Source organism: Moschus berezovskii, chromosome 4 (genome assembly GCF_049115385.1).
Source record: "Moschus berezovskii isolate FMDL1 chromosome 4, NW_MosBer_1.0, whole genome shotgun sequence".
In the NCBI taxonomy this organism is placed as follows: Eukaryota; Metazoa; Chordata; class Mammalia; order Artiodactyla; family Moschidae; genus Moschus; species Moschus berezovskii.
The window spans coordinates 30657847-30679595 of record NC_142463.1 but is presented as its reverse complement, the minus strand read 5'-3'; the positions used below and the strand labels follow the sequence as shown (position 1 = coordinate 30679595).

The following is a 21749-nucleotide window of genomic DNA, read 5'->3' as shown; positions in this document are numbered from 1 at the left end:
CCATTCTAAAGGAGATCGATCCTGGGTGTTCATTGGAAGGACTGATCCTGAGGCTGAAACGCCAATACTTTGGCCACCTCATGCGACGAGTTGACTCACTAGAAAAGACCCTGATGCTGGGAGGGATTGGGGGCGGGAGGAGACGGGGACGACAGAGAATGAGATGGCTGGATGGCATCACCGACTCGATGGACATGAGTTTGAGTGAACTCTCGGAGTTGGTGATGGACAGGGAGGCCTGGCGTACCTTGATTCATGGGGTTGCAAAGAGTTGGACACGACTGAGCGACTGAACTGAACTGAACTGAACATAAGATAGCTTTACATATTCCCAAATATTTGGAAATTAAACAATATACTTCTAAAATTATCCATGAATAAAAACTAAATAAAATAACCCATGAATCAGAAAAGAAATCAAAACTGAATTATGAGCATTGGGCAAACCAAAAAGATGATTTTTCTTCCCTTTAGGTTCTCATAATCTAACAGAGCAAATAATAAACCATTGAAAGAAAAATGGAAATTACTGTAATTGAGTATTCAATAGAGATATATGATATAGGAAGGAGACAGATGGAACAAAGGAAGTAGATATGGGTCTATCTCATTAAAACAGTATCAGTGTCCTGAGGTGGGCAGGATTCCCAATTGCTCACATTTAATGTAGTCCTTCCTCTTGTGGCTCCCTGAGTAAAATTGTAAGATAGTGTACATCAAAATGATTTTATATATATATATGTGGTGAAGGGGCCTCTGAAGTTTCTTCCATCTAAAGGGCTAAAGAGATAATATCTACTTGTGACTGAGAAGGAGAGAAGAGAGCCAGTATGTAATGGATGACTAAGAATCTAAATTTGACCTGATGAAACATATTAATCTATGTGTCTCTTGTTTGCTCATCCAGTATTTATTGAATAGCAAATGAATTAATTAATGAATAAATAAATATTTATAGGCATTTTGCTAGACCAGGTTCCAGGCACTATCCTAGACATGGTGAAAAAGAGATGAACAGTATAGATATAAGCTTTATCTTAAGGAGTTTGCAGGTAAGTGGAGAATGAAGATTATTAATAAACAAATGCTAATGTGATGAGTTCCCACCTTGTTAAGATGACTCTGGGGAAACCATCCCTCCTTAATGAGATTCAGGGCTTATCCAACAAAAGATAACTCTGAAAGAAGGGGATTTTTGGGTCCTCTATTTACTCAAGTAGAATTACAGCTATCAAACAATTTGATTTTAATACAAAAGTTTGAATTTTGGAACCAATCTTAAATTTCAAATGTAGTTAGTTTTTACATATTTTTTTAATTTGTGCATTTTTCACAAACATTTATTTTAAATGTTTAACAAGACTATTTTTAGATTTATTGAGGTATAATTGACAAATAAATGTGTAAGATAATTAAAGTATACATCAAAATGATTTTATATACATATACATGGTGAAGTTTCCTCCCTTCCATCAACTTAATTAACATATTTATCACTTCACATGTTTATTTTTTATAAGAATTTTTAATTCTAATCTTCTGGCAAATGTCAACTACACAGTATCAGTTCAGTTCAGTCGTTCAGTCCTGTCCGACTCTTTGCAAACCCATGAATCACAGCACGCCAGGCCTCCCTGTCCATCACCAACTCCCGGAGTTCACTCAAACTCACCTCCATCGAGTCGGTGATGCCATTCAGCCATCTCATCCTCTGTCTTCCCCTTCTCCTCCTGCCCCAAATCCCTTCCAGCATCAGAGTGTTTTCCAGTGAGTCAGCTCTTTGCATGAGGTGGCCAAAGTATTGGAGTTTCAGCTTTAGTGTCAGTCCTTCCAGTGAACACCCAGGACTGATCTCCTTTAGAATGAACTGGTGGGATCTCCTTGCAGTCCAAGGGACTCTCAAGAGTCTTCTCCAACATCAAAAGCATCAATTCTTCGGCACTCAGCTTTCTTCACAGTCCAACTCTCACATCCATACATGAACACTGGAAAAACCATAGTCTTGACTAGATGGACCTTTGTTGGCAAAGTAATGACTATACTTTCAGGGATCATTTCTATAGTTTGCTACACAGTATAGTATTGTCAATTATAGTCACCATGTTATACATTGGGCTTCCCTTGTAGCTCAGATGGTAAAGAATCCGCCTGCAATGCAGGAGACGTGGGTTCGATACCTGGGTTGGGAAGATCCCCTGGAGACAGGAAAGGCTCCAGTATTCTCTGCTCCAGTATTCTGGCCTGGAGAATTCCATGGGCTGTATAGTCCATGGGGTTGCAAAGAGTTGGAAATGATTGAGCAAATTTCACACTTTCACACTTGTTATACATTAGATCCTCAGAATGTATTCATATTATGGCTGAGTTTGTAGTCTTTTACCAAGCTCTCCCTATTTCTACCATCCGCTAGTCCCTGGCAAATACTTTTCTATTCTAAGTTTCTATGAATTTGACTTTTTTCTTTAGATCCCTCATATAGATGACAGCATGTAGTATTTGTCTTTCTCTGGCTTATTTCACTTGGCAAAATGCCTTCAGGGCTCAGGGTCTAACATGTCACAAACAGCAGAATTTCTTTCTTTCTCATGGCTAAATAATATTCTATTGGTATGCAAGAGATACACACACACATACATGTCATATCTGCTTTATCCACTCATCTATTGATGGACACTTAGGTTGTTTCCCTATCTTTGCTACTGTAAATAATGTTGCACTGAGCCTGGGAGTTCAGGTATATTTTCAAGATCCTGTTTTTATTTCCTTTGGACATATACTCAGGAATGGGATTGCTAAGTCATATGGCAGTTCTGTTTTTATATTTTTGAGGATGTTTGATACTGTTTTCCATAATGGCTGTACCAATTTACATTTCCAGCAACAGTATACAAGTGTTCCCTCTTCTCTAGATTCTTGCCTGTACTTACCTCTTGTCTTCTTGAAGATAGCCTTTCTAACAGGTGTGACTTGATATATCATTATGGTTTTATTTGCATTTTCCTGTTGATTAGTGATGCTGAACACCTTTTCATGCACCTGTGGCCATTTGTACATCTTCCTTGAAAATGTCGGTTAGTTTCTCTGCTCATTTTTAAATTTTTTTTTTTTTTTTGCTGTTGAGTTTTGTGTGTTCTTTACATAGTTTGGATATTAACCTTTTATCAGATATATGATCTGCAACTGTTTTCTCTCATTCTGTAGGCTGCCTCTTTATTTTCTTCATGACTTCCTTTACTGTGCAGAAGCTGCTTACTTTGTTGCAGCCCCATTTTTTAAAATTTTCTCTCTTGCCTTTGCTTTTAGTGTCAAATCTAAGAAATCATTGCCAAGACTATAGTCAAGGAGCTTATTCCTTATATTTTTCTTCCAGGATTTTTACCATTTCAGGTCTTAAATTTAAGTCTTTAACTCATTTTGAGTTGATTTTTGTGTATGTTGTATAATATGGGTACAGTTTCATTATTTTGCAAGTGACTAGGCAATGTTCCCAAGAGAGTATCCTGTCCCAAGGAAAGCCCAAGAATACAGGAGTGGGTAACCTATCCCTTCTCCAGGGGATCTTTTGAACCGGGGTCTCCTGCTATGAGGGAAGCCCACCATATATTCTTGGCTCATTATAAATTAATTGACCATATATGCGTGAGATTATTTCTGGGCTCTCTATTCTGTTCTATTGATCTCTGTGTCTGCTTTTATGCCGATATTATACTGCTTTCATCACAATGATTTTGTAATACAGATTGAAATCAGCAAATGTGATACCTCCAGGCTTGTTCTTTTGCCTCAAGATTGTTTTGGCTATTTCAGGTCTTTTATGATTCCATACAAATTTTAAGATTATTTGTTCTATTTGTGTGAAAAGTACAATTGTGGTAGGGATTACACTGAACATGTAGATTGCTTTGTGAGTATGGATATCTTAACAACATTAATTCTTGCAATCCATAAGCATAGAGTATTTTTCCATTTACTTGTTCCTTCTTCTATTTCTTTCATTGATGTGTTATAGTTTTCAGCATACATATCTTTAGCTTCCTTGGTTAAAGCTATTCAAAGGCATTTTGTGGGGTCGCACAGAGTCGGACACGACTGAAGTGACTTAGCAGCAGCAGCAGCATGCAATTGTAAATGGGATCACTTTCATTCCTGATAGTTTATTGTTAATGTACAAAAATACTACTGATTTTTGCATATTGATTTTTTTATCTTGAAACTTTACTGAATTTATTAGTTGTAACACTTTTTTATTTTCTTTATTTTTTATTTATATCATGTCATCCACAAATGGAGACAATTTTACCTCTTTCTGATTTGGATGACTTGTATTTCTTTTTCTTGCATCTTGCTTTGCCCAGGACTTCTAGTACTAGATTGAATAAAAGTGGTAAGAGTGAGCACCCTTGTCTTGCTACTGATCTTACAGGAAATGTTTCCAACTTTTTATTATTACATTGTTAGCTGTGGACTTGTCATAAATGAGCTTTATTATGTTGAAGCATATTCCCTTCCTACCTAGTTTGCTGAGTGTTTGGGAATGAATGGTTGTTGTATCTTGTCAAATGTTTTCTCTGCGTTGAGATGATAATATGATCCTTCATTTTGTTATGTGCTATATCATATTGATTGATATGTAGGTATTAAACCATCCTTACATACCATTTGATCATGGTGTAAGATCCTTTAAATGTATTGTTGAATTCAGATTGCTAACATTTTGTTGAGAACTTTTGCATGTATGTTCACCAGGGATATTGGCCTGTAATTTTTTCTGTGCATTTTTATTTTTATTTTTGAAAAGATTCAAACCTTTTCCTGAATATCAACCATCTCCAATTTGAAGCAGTATTCTACTTGGCTCCTGTTTTTTAACTAATTATGCAAAAGTGGGAACCATTAGCAATTGGCTCCAGAAAAGGACAGACTTGATGCCTATCTCTTTGGGACAATTGGAAGAAAAAGGACTCATTTTCAGTCTATAATTCTGCTTTACTATTCAGGGATCCCATAGAACAAAGGGTCTCTCTTGTCTGACAAGGTAAGAAAGCCTCTGTGCTATTGAATACCTATAGATTTGTCACAGAGGTTGGTTTGTTGGAGTAATGTAAATAATGCTATACTCCATCCTGAAATGGAGCAATAGAGGTCAGGTGGTAGTTGTTAACTACTCGAAGTCTCAAGTTTGCAGTTATCATATTACTTGTAAAATTTAAATAGCAGATAGGAATGGTTGAGTTATAGAGAATTATTGAGATTATTAATAAAACACCACATCCGATGGGCAAATAGATGGGCGGTCAATGAGCATACCATTTAAGCTTAATATATACAATATAAGCTTAATATATATAATATGCACAATGCAAAGAAAGCAAGAATAAAAGAGCAAGAGACTGAAGGAGACCGCCCTAATTAAATGTTCTAATCCCTTGCCTAGTTCCCATACCAGAGGCAGTTTTTCAGCTTATAACTTGTTAACTTGAAGATGTGGCTCAGTCACTGTGAGGAAAGACCTTGCCATACCAAAGCAAGTGTATACTGTGTTAATTAACACAGGCTTTCCCCAAAGGGAAACAAACTTCAGCCACTTATTTCATTGATTAGGAAAAGGGAAACTCTAAAAGACAGAGAATTATCACAGATCACCTATTACAGTGGAGAAATACAAGAGCCCTTCAAATGGAATCCTGGCCAAAGTTTGGCTAACAATCAGTCCACTGGTTCACAGGCCCACCTGGTGGTCATTTCCCCAGCCTCTGAATGTATAAATAGGTTGACATTCTTGGCAGTTAGGGTAACCCCTATCCTGGGTCCCTGAGATAAGAGCTATCATATTAGAGAAACTAAGAAGACTCTGGCAAAGCCCATCTCACCCTATGATAGCAAATCACAAACAGTATCACCTTACTTTGGGAAGGAGGAGATTAGTGTCATATTAAGGATCCCAAGGATGTAGGAGTAGAGGACTCTATCATATGAATTCACTAACATGGTATCTGCTGAAAACAGTTAGATTCTGGAAAGTGACTGTAGACTACTGCAAGCTCAGTCAAGACATGGCCCCAATGCTGTTGCTGTGGGACTCAGTAAACTCGACTTTTACTGAGTGAAAGTGCTCTTTACTATTCCAATCAGAAAAGATTTTTTAAAATTAGTATTCACATGGAAAAGATGAAATATTTGTGTATAATTTTGCCAAGTCCATGTTAATTTGTCTGTTTTCCATTATAATATAGTCTAAAGATATTTGAATGTCAAGGATATACCATGTAACATCATATTGATGACATCATGCAGATTGAGTGGAATGAGCAACAAGTATTCGGTACAATGGACGACCTGGGAAGACAAAAGTACTCCAAAAGATGGGAAATAAACCTTAACAAAGATTCAGAATTTTGACACTTTAGTGGAGTACTTTAGGGATCCAGTTCACACTTGTAATACATTAGATCCAATGTTATACATTAGAGATACAGTGATCAGGGCATGCTAGGCCATGCACTCCAATTAAAAGACAAATTCCTGAATCTTGTACCTGTTACCATAAAGAAAGAAGCAAAAACACTTGGCAGAAATTTTCAGGTTCCAAAGGCATCACACTGCACACCTTGGAATAATGTTCTGGTCATACACCAAATGACAGGAAAGGCTCCAGCTTAACCATGATGAATACTAAGTACTCATGTATCTAGGACTGCCATTAGTCATTGGATGTGAGCAGCCCTGGGAAAAATTTGACCTTGAAGAAGGCAGAACTCTGCAGCTGGGTTGACCCCCAAAGGAGCTGACAGCTGAATTCTGTCTGCTGGTAGTACCCCAGCAGCTGGGGCAACAAATCCATTTTTGAAGGGAGATCTGGGCAGCACATCTCCTTGTCATCATACAGTGTATAGAATGATGGTTAAGCGCTGGGTGAGACAGATAAACTTAATGTTGAAATCTGGCTCCTTAACTTTCTAAATGCATTAGCTCAGGAAATTTACTTGAACTCTCTAAGGCTCAGTTTTATCATTTATAAGGTGAGGATAATAACAGTACTTTGATTGTGAGACATATTGTTACACATAAACGAGGGAGTATATGCTAAGAACTTAACAGAGTGCTCAAAATTGCCACCTATCATTCTTATCATTAATTATTTGTAAACTGAGATTAACAGTTAAAATCAGGCATGTGTCAGGTGTAATCATGATTAATTATGCCACAATTATTTCTCCCTTTTCTTCTAATTTCTTTCTGAACAATGTTTCAAAGTCTCCATATGGTTTTCTCTGATGAATGTTTGGCATTGAGGAGAAAGGTAATATCTGCAGAGGATTAAGAAGGGAAAATTCTTTGTTGTGTTTGCTTACTGCATCAGTAGCCCTAGCAACTCAGCTACAGGTTGGCTCTGTAGACACTGCTGTTCAAGTTAGATTTATGCTGCACAGGTTGCAGACATGCATTAGAATGAATTCCCCAGGCTTCTTGCTATCCTAACACTCTTCTGAGACACCTAAATATTCTGATCAAAGATTTCCACTTGCTGGAGAAGTGAAGCATAGTTTGACCAAATCTAATTTTGTGTGGATATGGGTATGTTTTCATTTCCCCTTCCATAAAGAAAGAAAGAAAGAGAAAAAGGGGGAGAAGCATATGTTATTTCTTTGCTGCCATTTGAAACAGCCAAGTTGAGAGCCAATTTATTCACCCTAATTCATTCCAGATTTCTCAAGGAATAAACAGTGTTCTTGAGAATTCTCAGATGTATGGCCAGTAGAGATCCAGTTGCCCACAAGAGCTAATGTTTAAATGCTGGTACCCCTTAATCAGGGTGCAAGGCCTCGGTGGGAGGGTGGTGAACTCGGAACACTCTCTGGGATGCCCCCAAGACCCCAGAGATGTGTGATGTGACAATTGCTTTGCATAGCTAAGCATAGACTTAGGACAGCCCGTTAGGATTCCTGGAAACAATATTAATTTCATTGTTCAAAACTCAAATCAAATCTGCAGAGTGAGAAGAGATTTCACAGAGAGGGAAAAACAAAGGACCTTTGCTTCTACCCTTTTCATGAGTCCTAAATATGGGCTTCCCTGGTGGCTCAGAGGTTAAAGCATCTGCCTCCAATGTGGGAGACCCGGGTTCGATCCCTGGGTCGGGAAGATCCCCTGGAGAAGGAAACGGTAACCCACTCCAGTATTCTTGCCTGGAGAATCCCATGGACGGAAAAGCCTGGTAGGCTACAGTCCACGGGGTCGCATAGAGTCGGACACGACTGAGCAACGTAACGGAAATATCCTTCAAGACCCCCAAAGAGCCCACCTTTTCTATAAAGCTTTCCTAGGTGATTCTGGCCTATAAAGTTAGAGGATTGCTACTGGAGCTGTTTCAAATCACATTTCTCAGATGAGGAAATAGAGATTTGCTACTCTCCGAAACACCCCTCTTACTGAGAACATCTAATTCTTACTGAAGAAAATTATATCCTTTGGAGGCAGGTGTTGTAGGATCAAATTTTGTTTCATTTTTACTTCATAAATTTAGGCAAGTTAGCTCCCTGATCCAGCTTCCTCATCTGAAAAATGAAGACAATTTCAAGATTTCAGATGACACATATGTGTGAAACAGTGCAAATATTATTGTAATTTTTGTGACTTCATCATTGTGAGTTTGGTTCCCTCCAGTGCATCATAAGCTCCTTGGAGTGCCAAGCACCATAGTGAGAGGGACAGTCTGTGTGCTGTTTGAGCTCAGATCCATTCCTTACCTTTTGATTCGTATCACCAGGGCTGACTCCTGAATTTCCCACTGGGCTGGGCCCTGGAAGGCACATGCTGGAGATAAGAGGCCGAGGAGAAAACAGAATCCAGATTATCCACCCCCCTCTCTGACTTCCACAGTGTCTCTCTCCCTGGCTGTGCTTCTGCTCCAGCCACTAGATGATTCTATCTGGGTCCATCCCTGCCCTATGCTAGGCTTCTTAGTCCTTTCACCCATGTAACCAGTTTCCCCTGAGCTCAATTTGGAGTGCTTCCAGGTTGAACCCTGACTCATATATTGAGTATGGAGCACATACTAAATAAATAATTGCTGTATATTTTTAAAAAGACTTTAAAGAGTCCTGGTTAATATTGTATATTGGAACTTAATAGATCCCGTGCTATGATCAGTTGCACAGAGTTGTTTTTGACTCTTTGCAACCCTATGGACTGTAGCCCACCAGGCTCCTCTGTCCATGGGATCTCCAGGTGATACTACTGGAGTGGGTTGCCATGCCCTCCTCCAGAAGATCTTCTTGACTCAGGGATTGAACCTGCATTTCTTGCGTCTCTTGCATCGGAAGGAGGGTTCTTTACCACCAATGCCACCTGGGAAGCCCCCAATAGATCCTAAATATGTGCAGAGTCCAAACATAACCATTTTATAGATAAAGAAACTGCAGCCCAGAAAAAGAAAACAAGTTCATGAAGAAACACAACTTAGAAAGTAAGCAACATTTATGCTCACATGAAAGACATTTCTACCAAATGTACAGTGCACATTTCTTCCTAGCACATGGCTTGATATAGAGAGGATGCTATAAATGTTTATCAAATGGAACTCATTCACTGGTCAAATGTAAACTCCTTGGAGTAGGAGACAGAGAGAGACTATAAAGATGCTAATACATATCATAGAATCTAACTTATAGTTAAAATATTAGTATTAAAACTTGACATACAAATTTTCTGCCAATACCCTAGGAGACAAATTTTACATAGTTTGCAAAATAATTTCTCACATAAGCCACAGAACAACTTTGTGGGATAGGAGGCAAAAATCAGTATTTATTAGGACTGTTTTATAGTTGAGGAGGCCAAAATTATGGGATTTAAAGTGACTTGTTCAAAGTAAGGTCCCAGTCTGAATTCAAATAGATCTTCTGATTACAAAATGAATATTGTTCCAATTACACTCCCCCATGCTCCCTATCTAACATCTGAAGTAGATACACCATCTGGAAGCTATAATATATTTAGCCATTATGGCAGCATTAACAAGTTAGAAATATCCTTCTCAAAATGGGTTACTTACAGCTCCAGGGGGCTCACAGGGCTGTCCTGGGGCTACTTGAAGCCAAAGAATAAATCTGCTGGACCTTCCTGTGCATGAAATTTATTTGATGGCTTGAGAAAATATGTAAGTACTTAAACAAAAGATTGTTTCACATTAAACTAAGGAGATCAATCCTGGGTGTTCACTGGAAGGACTGATGCTAAAGCTGAAACTCCAATACTTTGGCCACCTCACGTGAAGAGTTGACTCACTGGAAAAGACTCTGATGCTGGGATGGATTGGGGGCGGGAGGAGAAGGGGGTGACAGAGAATGAGATGGCTGGATGGCATCACCAACTCAATGGACATGAGTTTGAGTGAACTCCGGGAGTTGGTGATGGACAGGGAGGCCTGGTGTGCTGTGATTCATGGGGTTGCAAAGAGTCGAACATGACTGAGCAACTGAACTGAACTGAACTGAACATGATTATGAGGAAGAATACAAAATTATTGTGATTTTATTATAAAATACAATCCCTGAAAGCATTTTTGAGTTTGCCATTGCAGTTTTAGGTCATGCCTATGTTTCTGGGGAAGTGTCTTCATTCTCCAATCCAGAAGTAATTTAGTAAGAGTTTAATAAATAGTATATTTTTAAGGAATATAATTTTTTAAAACATCAAAGTGATATATACACATAACTAACAAATCAAATTGTATAGTGGGATAGTAATGAAAACCAAGAGTTTTCTTCTCCTTCTTTCTCTCCCATCCTCATGTCCAGTCTTACTCCCAGAAACAGCAATTTATTATGTGTTTTTCTGGTTTTTAATTGTTTATTTTCCTTTTTAAAAAATTGGAGTATAAGTTCTTTACAGTGTTAATTTCTGCTGTACAATGAAATGAATCAGCTATATTTATACATATAGCCCCTCCTTCTCGGACCTCCCACCCCCCATTCCCCCACCCCACTCATCTAGGTAATGGCTGAGCTGAACTCCTTGTGCCATACAGCAACTTCCCAAGAGCTGTCTATTTCACACATACTAATGTGCATATTTCAGTCCTAATTATGCAATTCACCCCACCCTTCCTTTCTCCTCCTGTGTCCACATATCCATTCTCTACATCTGTCTGGAAATAGGTTCATCTACACTGATTTTCTAGATTCCATGTATATGTGTTAATATATGATATTTGTTTTTGTTTCTGACTTACTTCACTCGGTATAACAGACTCTAGGTCCATCTACATCTCTACAAATGACCCAATTTTGTTCCTTTTATGGCTGACTAATGTGAAGAAGGCTGATCGCCGAAGAATCGATGCTTTTGAACTGTGGTGTTGGAGAAGACTCTTGAGAGTCCCTTATACTGCAAGGAGATCCAACCAGTCCATTCTAAAGGAGACAAATCCTGGATGTTCATTGGAGGGACTGATGTTAAAGCTGAAACTGCAATACTTTGGCCACCTCATGCAACGAGTTGACTCACTGGAAAAGACTCTGATACTGGGAAAGGTTGGGGGCGGGAGGAGAAGGGGACGACGGAGAATGAGATGGCTGGACGGCATCACCGACTCTGTGGACATGAGTTTGAGTGTACTCCGGGAGTTGGTGATGGACAGGGAGGCCTGGCGTGCTGTGATTCATGGGGTCGCGGAGTGTCGGACACGACTGAGCGACTGAACTGAACTGAACTGAATATTCCATTGTATACATGTACTACATCCTCTTTACCCATTCATCTGCCATTTGGCATTTGGGTTTTTCCATGTCCTGGTTATTGTATATAGTACTGCAATGAACACTGGGGAACCTGTGTCTTTTTGAATTATTGTTTTCTCAGGGTATATGCCCAGTAGTGGGTCACATGGTACTTCTGTTTTTAGTTTTTTAAGGAACCTCCACAGTATTCTCCACAGTGGCTGTGTCAATTTACATTCCCACCAACAGTGCAAGTAGATTCCCTCTTCTCCAAAAACTTTCTAATTTATTGTTTGTAGCTTTTTTGATGATGGCCATTCTGACCAGTGTGAGGTGATAGCTAATAGCTCATGGAACTCAAATCAAAAAACCAACATAAAAAATAGGCAGAAGACCTAAATAAAGATCTCTCCAAAGAAAACATACTTCTGACCAAACGTACATGAAAATGTGCTAAATGCAAATCAATCTTTAAATAATATTTGTTTTACTATTTCTTGGTAAATCAACTTTGAATATTATTCATTAGCTTCTGCTTATGACAGACTGGTTCCAAATCAGGAAAGGAGTATATTAAGGCTGTATATTGTCACCAAACTTATTTGCAGGGTACATCAAGAGAAATGCTGGGTTAAATGAAGCACAAGCTGGAATCAAGATTGCCAGGAGAAATATTAATAACCTCAGATATGCAGATGACACCACTCTTATGGCAGAAAGTGAAGAAGAACTAAAGAGCCTCTTGATGAACGTGAAAGAGGAGAGTGAAAAAGTTGGCTTAAAGTTCAGTATTCAGAAAATTAAGATAATGGCATCTGGTCCCATCACTTCATGGCAAATAGATGGGGAAACAGTGGAAACAGTGGCTGACTTTATTTTTTGGGGCTCCAAAATCACTGCAGATAGTGATTGCAGCCATGAAGTTAAAAGACACTTGCTCCTTGGAAGAAAAATTATGACCAACATAGACAGCATATTAAAAAGCAGAGACATACTTTGCCAACAAAGGTCTGTCTAGTCAAGGCTATGGTTTTCCCAGTAGTCAAGTATGAATGTGAGAGATGGACTATAAAGAAAGCTGAGTGCCGAAGAACTGATGCTTGTAAACTGTGGTGTTGGAGAAGACTCTTGAGAGTCCCTTGAACTGCAAGGAGATCCAACCTGTCCATCCTAAAGGAGATCAGTCCTTGAACAATGTGGGAATTAGGGGTGCTGACCTTCCTCACAGTCAAAAAGTGCATAACTTTACAGTCAGCTCTTTGTATCTGCAGTTTGGCATCCATGGATTCAACCAACCCTGGATTGTGTTGTACCGTAGTGTTGATTTGTTAAAAATATCCTCATATAAACAGGCTCATGCTGTTCAAACTTCTTTTGTTCAAGGTTCAACTGTATTTTTATAGCAAAGAAAGTGATGAATCTCAAACATTATCTTGAATACAAGAAGCTACACATACACACACTCATACATGCAGTGTATGATCATGTTTCTATGAAGATAAAAAAAGCAACAAACTATAGTGATGGAAGTAAGCATAAAGATTACTGCTCATAAACAACAAGGAACCCAATATAATGAGTGTGTTCGTTTCTTAAAGTGAAAGTGGTGTCAGTCACTCAGTCATGTCAGACTCTTTGTGATCCCATGGATTGTAGCCCACCAGGCTTCTCTCTGCCCATGATATTCTCCAGGCAAGAATACTGGAGTGGTAGCCATTCCCTTATCCAAGGGATCTTCCCAACCCAGGCATCAAACCTGGGTCTCCTGCATTGCAGGCAGATTCTTTACTGTCCAAGTTACCAAGGAAACCCCGTTAGTAGTTAGTTTCTTGGGACTGCCATAAGAAAACACCACAGACTGTGTGGTTTAAACAACAGAAATGTATTTTCTCATGATTCTGAAGGCTGGACATTTGAGATCAAGGTGTCAGCAGAGTTAGTTTATTCCAAGCCCCTCTTGACTTACGGATGGCTATCTTTCCCTAGTGTCTTCACCTGGTCTTTCCTCTGTGCATATTTTGTCCTATTTTCCTCTTCTTATAAGTGCAATCATATTGGATTAGAGCCCATCCTAAGGACCTCATTTTAACCTTTTTACCCCTTTGTAGGCCATACATCCAAACACAGTCACATTGACTTTGAGTATTAGGAGTTCAATATTTGAATTTGGGCAAGGTGGTGGTAACCTGGGGTTTAACTTTGTGGTGATTTATGGCAGGGAGTATTTGTTTTGTTTCCTTTTATGAATGTATGTTGTATTTCATGATATAAGGATTAAACATAGATATAGTTAAAATGTGAATTAGCTTTGCTGAGGTAACAAATAACCCTAAAATCTCAGTAGTATTTAACTATGAACGTTTATTTCTCATTCACATTACTTCTTGGTAGCTGTGTATCAGCTTAACCTTGATCCAGCCTTTCATGAGGAAATGCCATTCTTGTGACAAAGAAATAAGAACAAGAAAGTTGATAGACTCTCATGATGTCCCTTCAAGCAAAAACAAAAACAAACAAAAAATGTGTAGTCTCATTTTGTAAAAATGATAGTGATCATTTTCTGGTAAACATCAGTAGCAAGGCACATTAACTTCTTTCCTGGGTGGGAGGTAGCCCACATCAATAACAACAACAAAAAAAAAGGCTAAAAATTCTCAAATGTAGAAGTGGGGGGCAAATAACTTGGAACAACCAAATTGTTGCTACTGTTTAGTTACTCAGTCATGTTTGATTCTTTGTGACCCCATTGACTGCAGCATGACAGGCTTCCCTGACCTCCACCATCTCCCAGAGCTTGCTCAAAATCATGTCCATTGAGACAGTGATGCCATCCAACAGTCCCATCCTCTGTTGTCTCCTTCTCTTGATGCTGCCTTCAGGCTTTCCCAGATTCAAGATCTTTTCTAATGAGTTGGTTCTTTGCATCAGGTGGCCAAAGTATTGGAGCCTCAACTTCAGCATCAGTCCTACCAATTAATATTTAGGACTGATTTCCTTTAAGATTGACTTGTTTGATCTCCTTGCAGTCAAAGGGACTCTCAAGAGTCTTTTCCAACACCACAGTTCAAAAGCATCCATTCTTCATCATTCAGCCTTCTTTAAGGCCCAACTCTCACATCCAGACATGACTACTGGACAAAACATAACTTTGACAAGATGTATCTTTGTCGGCAAGGTCTCTCTTTTTAATATGCTAAATTTGCCATAGATTTTCTTCCAAGAAGCAAGTGTCTTTTAATTTCATGGCTGCAGTCACCATCTACAGTGATTTTGAAGCCAAAGAAAATAAAGTCTTTCACTGTTTCCATTATTTCCCCATCTATTTGCCATGAAGTGATGGGACCAGATATCATGATCTTAGTTTTTTGAATATTGAGTTCTAAGCCAGCTTTTTCACTCTCCTCTTTCACCTTCATCAAGAGGCTCTTTAGTTCCTCTTTGCTTTCTACCATAGCGTGGTGCCATCTGCATATCTGAGGTTATTAATATTTCTCCTGGCAATCTTGATTCCAGCTTGTGTTTCATCCAGTCCAGCATTTTGCATGATGTACTTTGCATATAAGTTTAAAAAAAAAAAAAGGGTGACAATATAAGCCTTGACGTACTCCTTTCTTGATTTGGAACCAGCCTGTTTGCTGTTCCATGTCCTGTTCTAACTGTTGCTTCTTGACCTAGATGCAGATTTCTCAGGAGGCAGGTCAGGTGGTCTGGTGTTCCCATCTCTTTAAGAGATTTCCATAGTTTGTAGTGAGCCACACAGTCAAAGGTTGCAGAACAACTGAATAATCTACCATAAAAGAAGTGAATAGAAAATTTTAAATCTGGAAGAAAATGTTTGAGATGCAGAGAGATACATTTTTGATTGGTAATGGAAGTATAGGACAAAAAATGGAAATTTTGTTTTATATCCTCGAAATAGAGAAAATTGATCTAAATTTGATATAAAATTCTGAAGTCATAACTACTTAATAATTAAAACTGAATTAGAAAATTGCAATGCATAAAGTTAAAAGACAATATGTAAATATCTGAAATGCAAATCACAGGCAAAAGGGTATTTTGGGGAGTATGATGCGCTTCAACAAATTGATAAGAAAAGGTCTAAACCTGAAATTTTACCAACTGTAAAATATTAATTTATTCATATTTACTCATATGACATTTTCATTCCTAGGGTCCCAGACTACCCAGCTGGATAATTCTCAAAAGAGAAATAAAAAATGAAATAAAATTGAAGTGAAAAAGCTCAAACACAGGAAAAGATTCTCAGTCATAAGGTAAATGCAAATTAAAGCCATAATCTGACACCATTTTTACTCACCTATCAGACTGGCAGCGATCACAACTTGGATTATGAACTTTGTGGCCCAATGGGCAAGCTTATATATTGTCAAGATGAGGGTAAATTGCATCAATTTGGTAGTATCTCTAAAAGTTTATAATGTACTCATTCTTTGAGCAAGCGATTCCATTCCTAAGTATTCATGCCATAGATATCACATATAAAATAAAAGTTTGTAGAAAAATATTGATTTTAAAGAGTTGTTTTTTTAAAGGGAAAAAATGGCAAAGAGGCCCAATTTTACTTCTATAGAGAACTGGGTAAAATAAACTATGGTACATCTATATAATGGAATTATATCAAGCCATTAAAATAGACACTTTGATGTTAAACGAAATGGAGAGATCTTCATTGGAAACAAAAAGAGAGAGATGCAGAAAAATTTGTGCAGAAGTCCACTTTGTGTGGAAAAGAAAATAGACTGAAAACTATTAATGGTTGGTTGCCTCTGGAGAGCACTGAGTGGATAAAAGCCAGGGAGGGAATCTTACATGTCACACTTGTTACCCTTTTACACCTTTTAATTTTTGAATCATGTATCTGTACTACCTAGTTGCAAACAAACAAGCAACCTAACAAACATGGCTGAATAACCCAGAGAAACTTAGAGAAGTGGGTATAAAGAACTGAAAAGATCCCAGGATTCATAATCAAGTGGGTCTGTGTTTAAATCCTAGCTCTTACCCATAGGCTCTTGGTTTCTCTGAGTTCTATAAAATGTAAATCCATAAAATAAATATCATAATACCCAACTAGCACTGTTATTGAGAGAGTTAGAAATAATGATCATGAAGGGCCTGGCTCAGTGAATACTAGCCATTATTATTGAGTTTGGGCCATTTACAGGTAGGGAAATTAACCATGGAGAAGACTATTCCATACCACACAGGATGTTTAATATCAAGTTGTCCTCAAGGGGCACTTAGGCTTTGGATTACTCTCTGGAGCCTGCCAAAGATGAGGGCAACTCTCTTCAGGGCAGGACAGAGCTGAATCTGCTTGGCGGTTCAATGTTTCAGGTGCAATAGAGCAGCAGGAAAGGGTCTTGGCTGGTTTCCCTCATTACCGTCAACCAGCATTTGGGCGAAAGGTGGAGTACTCTGGGTGGTCTGGGGTCCTGTAAGCAGGATTACTAGATAAAATATAGGATGCTCACTTACATCTAAATTTCAGATAAACAGCAAGTAATTTCACAATACAGATATATCCCAAATAGAACAGCAAAGTTTAAAAGCAGCATACCTCTCCTACAAGAGTATTTGCTGGTTGAAATTCAAAAGTAACTAGACATCCTGTCCTTTTCCTTTTTAAATCTGGCAACTCTGCCCATCAGTGGAGATACCCATAGGAAAAGTCATGCATTCATTTGGTAAAATAATGCTAAGGTCCTCAGAGCTAATCTTGAAGAACCACTCCTGCCTAAATACTTCACAGCATAAATACTAAGGCAGGATTTGAGGTAAAGGTGGGAAGAAAAAAAAAAAAAGTATGGAGGAGGCACAGATATGCAAAGGTTGCTGCTGCTGCTGCTAAGTCACTTCGGTCATGTCCGACTCTGTGTGACCCCATAGACGGAAGCCCACCAGGCTCCCCCGTCCCTGGGATTCTCTAGTCAAGAACACTGGAGTGGGTTGCCATTTCCTTCTCCAATGTGTGAAAGTGAAAAGTGAAAGTGAAGTTGCTCAGTCATGTCCGATCCTTAGCAACCCCACGGACTGCAGCCTACCAGGCTCCTCCATCCATGGGATTTTCTAGGCAAGAGTACTGGAGTGGCTTGCCATTGCCTTCTCCGATGCAAAGGTTAGCCCACCGCTAAAAGCTGCTGCCTTAGTTACTTTCAGCCTGCCCTTTTCTTCCTTGATGAGGTGGGCCTCTTTCAGCTGGAGAGTGAGAAGAGTTATGGGAAGACAGGTGTTTTTCCCTTTCCGGATGACACGCCGTTCCCTAGGGAGCATGCACCAACGAAGTAGGCCTTTAAAAGCAGAAGCTAAGCACCAGCCACACTTGGAGGGGAGGCTGCTCTGAGGTGAGGTGGGCATCTCATTGTACTTTGTAGGTTGGCGGTTTTGCAGTCAGATGGCGGTTGGGTGAGTGGGGAACTGGATGGAGGGTGGTGAGGAAATGGCCTCTGCTTTCTTGTTCTTTCTGCAAGAATTTTCTCAGTCCTCCCTCCAGGACCTACCAGAATGTTCTACTGAAAACAGCTTTTCTCATGAAGCATTTTCACCTCTTCGGGAGAACTGGCTCTTCGCCTCATCCTTCCTGCCTTGATTCTGAATAAGACAGTTCTCTAAAAATGGGGAGGCCACAGGGCTCTGAAATGACTCCTTTCTCCTCTCTGTTCCATTCCGTCACTCAGTCATGTCCGACTCTTTGCGACCCCATGGACTGTAGCCTACCAGGCTTCTCCGTCCATGGGATTCTCCAGGCAAGAATACTGGAGTGGGTTACCGTTTCCTTCTCCAGGGGATCTTCCCGACCCAGGGATCGGACCCAGGGATCGAACCCGGGTCTCCCTCACTGGAGGCAGATGCTTTAACCTCTGAGCCACCAGGGAAGACTTTGCCGAACCCGCTTTGAGTTAAGGTGGAAGCTGCCTGTGGAACCTCTTTTCCAGTCCCCTAAAAAGGAGGCCCATCTTCAGTGCTCACCATGCCTTTTAGGAGGAGAAATAGGCTTCTGGGGAGACACTCTCTGAATGAACTTTCATGGCAACTGCTGTTGCTCCCACAGTGATAAGGACCTGATAAGGTCATATCTCTTAAAAGGTCTCTCCTAAAAAAACCTCACAGGCAATCTGGTTAGCCTTGCCTGCCCCCCAGCTTCAGTTCAGTTCAGTCGCTCAGTCATGTCCGACTCTCCGCGACCCCATGAATCACTGCACGCCAGGCCTCCCTGTCCATCACCAACTCCCGGAGTTCACTCAAACTCATGTCCACAGAGTCGGTGATGCCATCCAGCCATCTCACTCTCGGTCGTCCCCTTCTCCTCCCGCCCCCAACCTTTCCCAGCATCAGGGTCTTTTCCAGTGAGTCAACTCGTTGCATGAGGTGGCCAAAGTACTGGAGTTTCAGCTTTAGCATCAGTCCTTCCAATGAACACCCAGGATTGATCTCCTCTAGAATGGACTGGTTGGATCTCCTTGCAGTCCAAGGGACTCTCAAGAGTCTTCTCCAACACCACAGTTCAAAAGCATCAATTCTTCGGTGATCAGCTTTCTTCACAGTCCAACTCTCACATCCATACATGACCACTGGAAAAACCATAGCCTTGACTAGACGGACCTTGGTTGGCAAAGTAATGTCTCTGCTTTTTAATATGCTATCTAGGCTGGTCATAACTTTCCTTCCAAGGAGTAAGCGTCTTTTAATTTCATGGCTGCAATCAGCATCTGCAGTGATTTTGGAGCCCAAAAAAATAAAGTCTGACACTGTTTCCACTGTTTCCCCATCTATTTCCCATGAAGTGATGGGACCAGATACCATGATCTTTGTTTTCTGAATGTTGAGCTTCAAGCCAACCTTTTCACTCTCCTCTTTCACTTTCATCAAGAGGCTTTTGAGTTCCTCTTCACTTTCTGCCATAAGGGTAGTGTCATCTGCATATCTGAGGTTATTGATATTTCTCCCAGCAATCTTGATTCCAGCTTGTGCTTCTTCCAACCCAGCGTTCCTCATGATGTACTCTGCATATAAGTTAAATAAGCAAGGTGACAATATACAGCCTTGACGTACTCCTTTTCCTATTTGGAACCGACATTTTTGAAATTGGGCTAGAAGGTTGTTTTCCAGCTGTATACACCTTCATAGAGCTCTGTTCTGTACTGTGTTTTCTCAGAGATGCAAGTCCCCAGTGTGGGTTTTGAGCCAAGCACATTGTTTGGGGACACTCTGTTCCCCAGAGCTAACACTTCTTAGATAGAGAACAAGCAAGAGCTCAATTTGGATTGTGACTAGGCAGGTGCCACTAGTGGTAAAGAACTTGTCTGCCAAAGGAGGAGACATAAGAGATGTGGGTCTGATTGCTGGAGCGGGAAGATTCCTGGAGGGGAGGGCATGGCAATCCACTCCAGTATTCTTGCCTGGAAAATCCCATGGACAGACAAGCCTGGCAGGCTGCAATCCATAGGGTCGCACAGAATTGGACACAACTGAGGAACTCCGGGAGTTGGTGATGGACAGGGAGGCCTGACGTGCTGTGATTCTTGAGGTCGCAAAGAGTCGGATGTGACTGAGCAACTGAACTGAGGTAACTTAGTACACATAATGCTTTTGGAGGGTCAACTCTTTTGCTGACGTCCTGGCCAGATGAAATGGTGGGACTGATGCTAACAAGCTACTAGAACCAGAACCCAGTATTAATCAACAGTTGTTGATGGCTAAGTATCAGCTGAATAGAGAGAAGGTAGGGTAAACTATACCTCTACGGAGAGAAAAAGGATTGAGCATCTCTGGATAAGCAGCCCACTAACCTCTTAATTTCACTGGACTTTACCAATGAAGATATTAGAGAGTTGGATGAGAAATAGCATCCAGATGCCATGAATAGGAGTAAAGTGGCTGAATGTGGGTTTACTTTGGATATTCTAGGTTGAATGCTAGCCTTAATGCTTAAGTGGAGGCTGCTGCTGCTGCTAAGTGACTTCAGTCGTGTCCGACTCTGTGCGACCCCACAGACGGCAGCCCACCAGGCTCCCCCGTCCCTGGGATTCTCCATGCAAGAACACTGGAGTGGGTTACCATTTCCTTCTCCAATTCATGAAAGTGAAAGTGAAGTCGCTCAGTCGTATCTGACTCTTCACGACCCCATGGACTGCAGCCTACCAGGCTCCTCCATCCATGGGATTTTCCAGGCAAGAGTATTGGAGTGGGTTGCCATTGCCTTCTACTGAACAGCAAATCAAACATGGAAACAAACGTTTGGGGTGGGGCATATTAACTTGCTAGATGCACATACAGAGAAGGCAATGGCAACCCATTCCAGTAGTTTTGCCTGGAAAATCCCATGGATATGAACGGAGGAGCTTGGTAGGCTACAGTCCATGGGGTTGCAAAGAGTCAGACACGACTGAGCAACTTCACTTTCACTTTTCACTGTCATGCATTAGAGAAGAAAATGACAACCCACTCCAATATTCTTGCCTGGAGAATCCCAGGGACAGAGGAGCCTGGTGGGCTGCCGTCTATGGGATCTCACAGTAGTCGGACACGACTGATGCGACTCAGCAGCAGCAGCAGATGCACATACAGGCTGCTACTGTCAACTTCTCAGATTTTCAGAGTGAACTTTTTAACTTGCATATCATCAGGTCACTCCTTTACCCTATGTATTAGATCCTAAAAGTTTGCCAGCACCTCATTGTGTTAAACCAACTACTCTGTACCTCTTTCTAGCAGCCAGTAACTCAGCTGAAGTTGTTAAAGGGGCTTCCTTTGCAATGTGTAGGGGGCTGCAGCTTGCTCGACCCTCCTTGAGTGGGAGGGCTGTTAAGTGAATCCTCTTCAGCTGTGACTCCAGCTAGTTGCATAAACCTAACTGAAACAATTTGAGTCAATCAGCCAGTCTGTAATCTGAAGAATATTTCTCTTATCTGTTTGAGAAATGGTAGTTTAGAAATGCAAAATCTCAAGACAAATGCAGTATCTCAAGAAAAATTAGCATAACTTAAGGGGATAAACCTTTCCAAT

The 21749-nt window shown here is 40.3% G+C and overlaps 2 pseudogenes; one reads left to right on the top strand and one right to left on the bottom strand.

Annotated features, from left to right (window-relative positions):
- The window catches only part of LOC148778025 (uncharacterized), a 318848-nt pseudogene that overhangs the window by 105107 nt on the left and 191992 nt on the right, over nucleotides 1-21749 (bottom strand).
- Nucleotides 2033-2137, top strand: LOC129541922 (small nucleolar RNA U3; annotated as a pseudogene).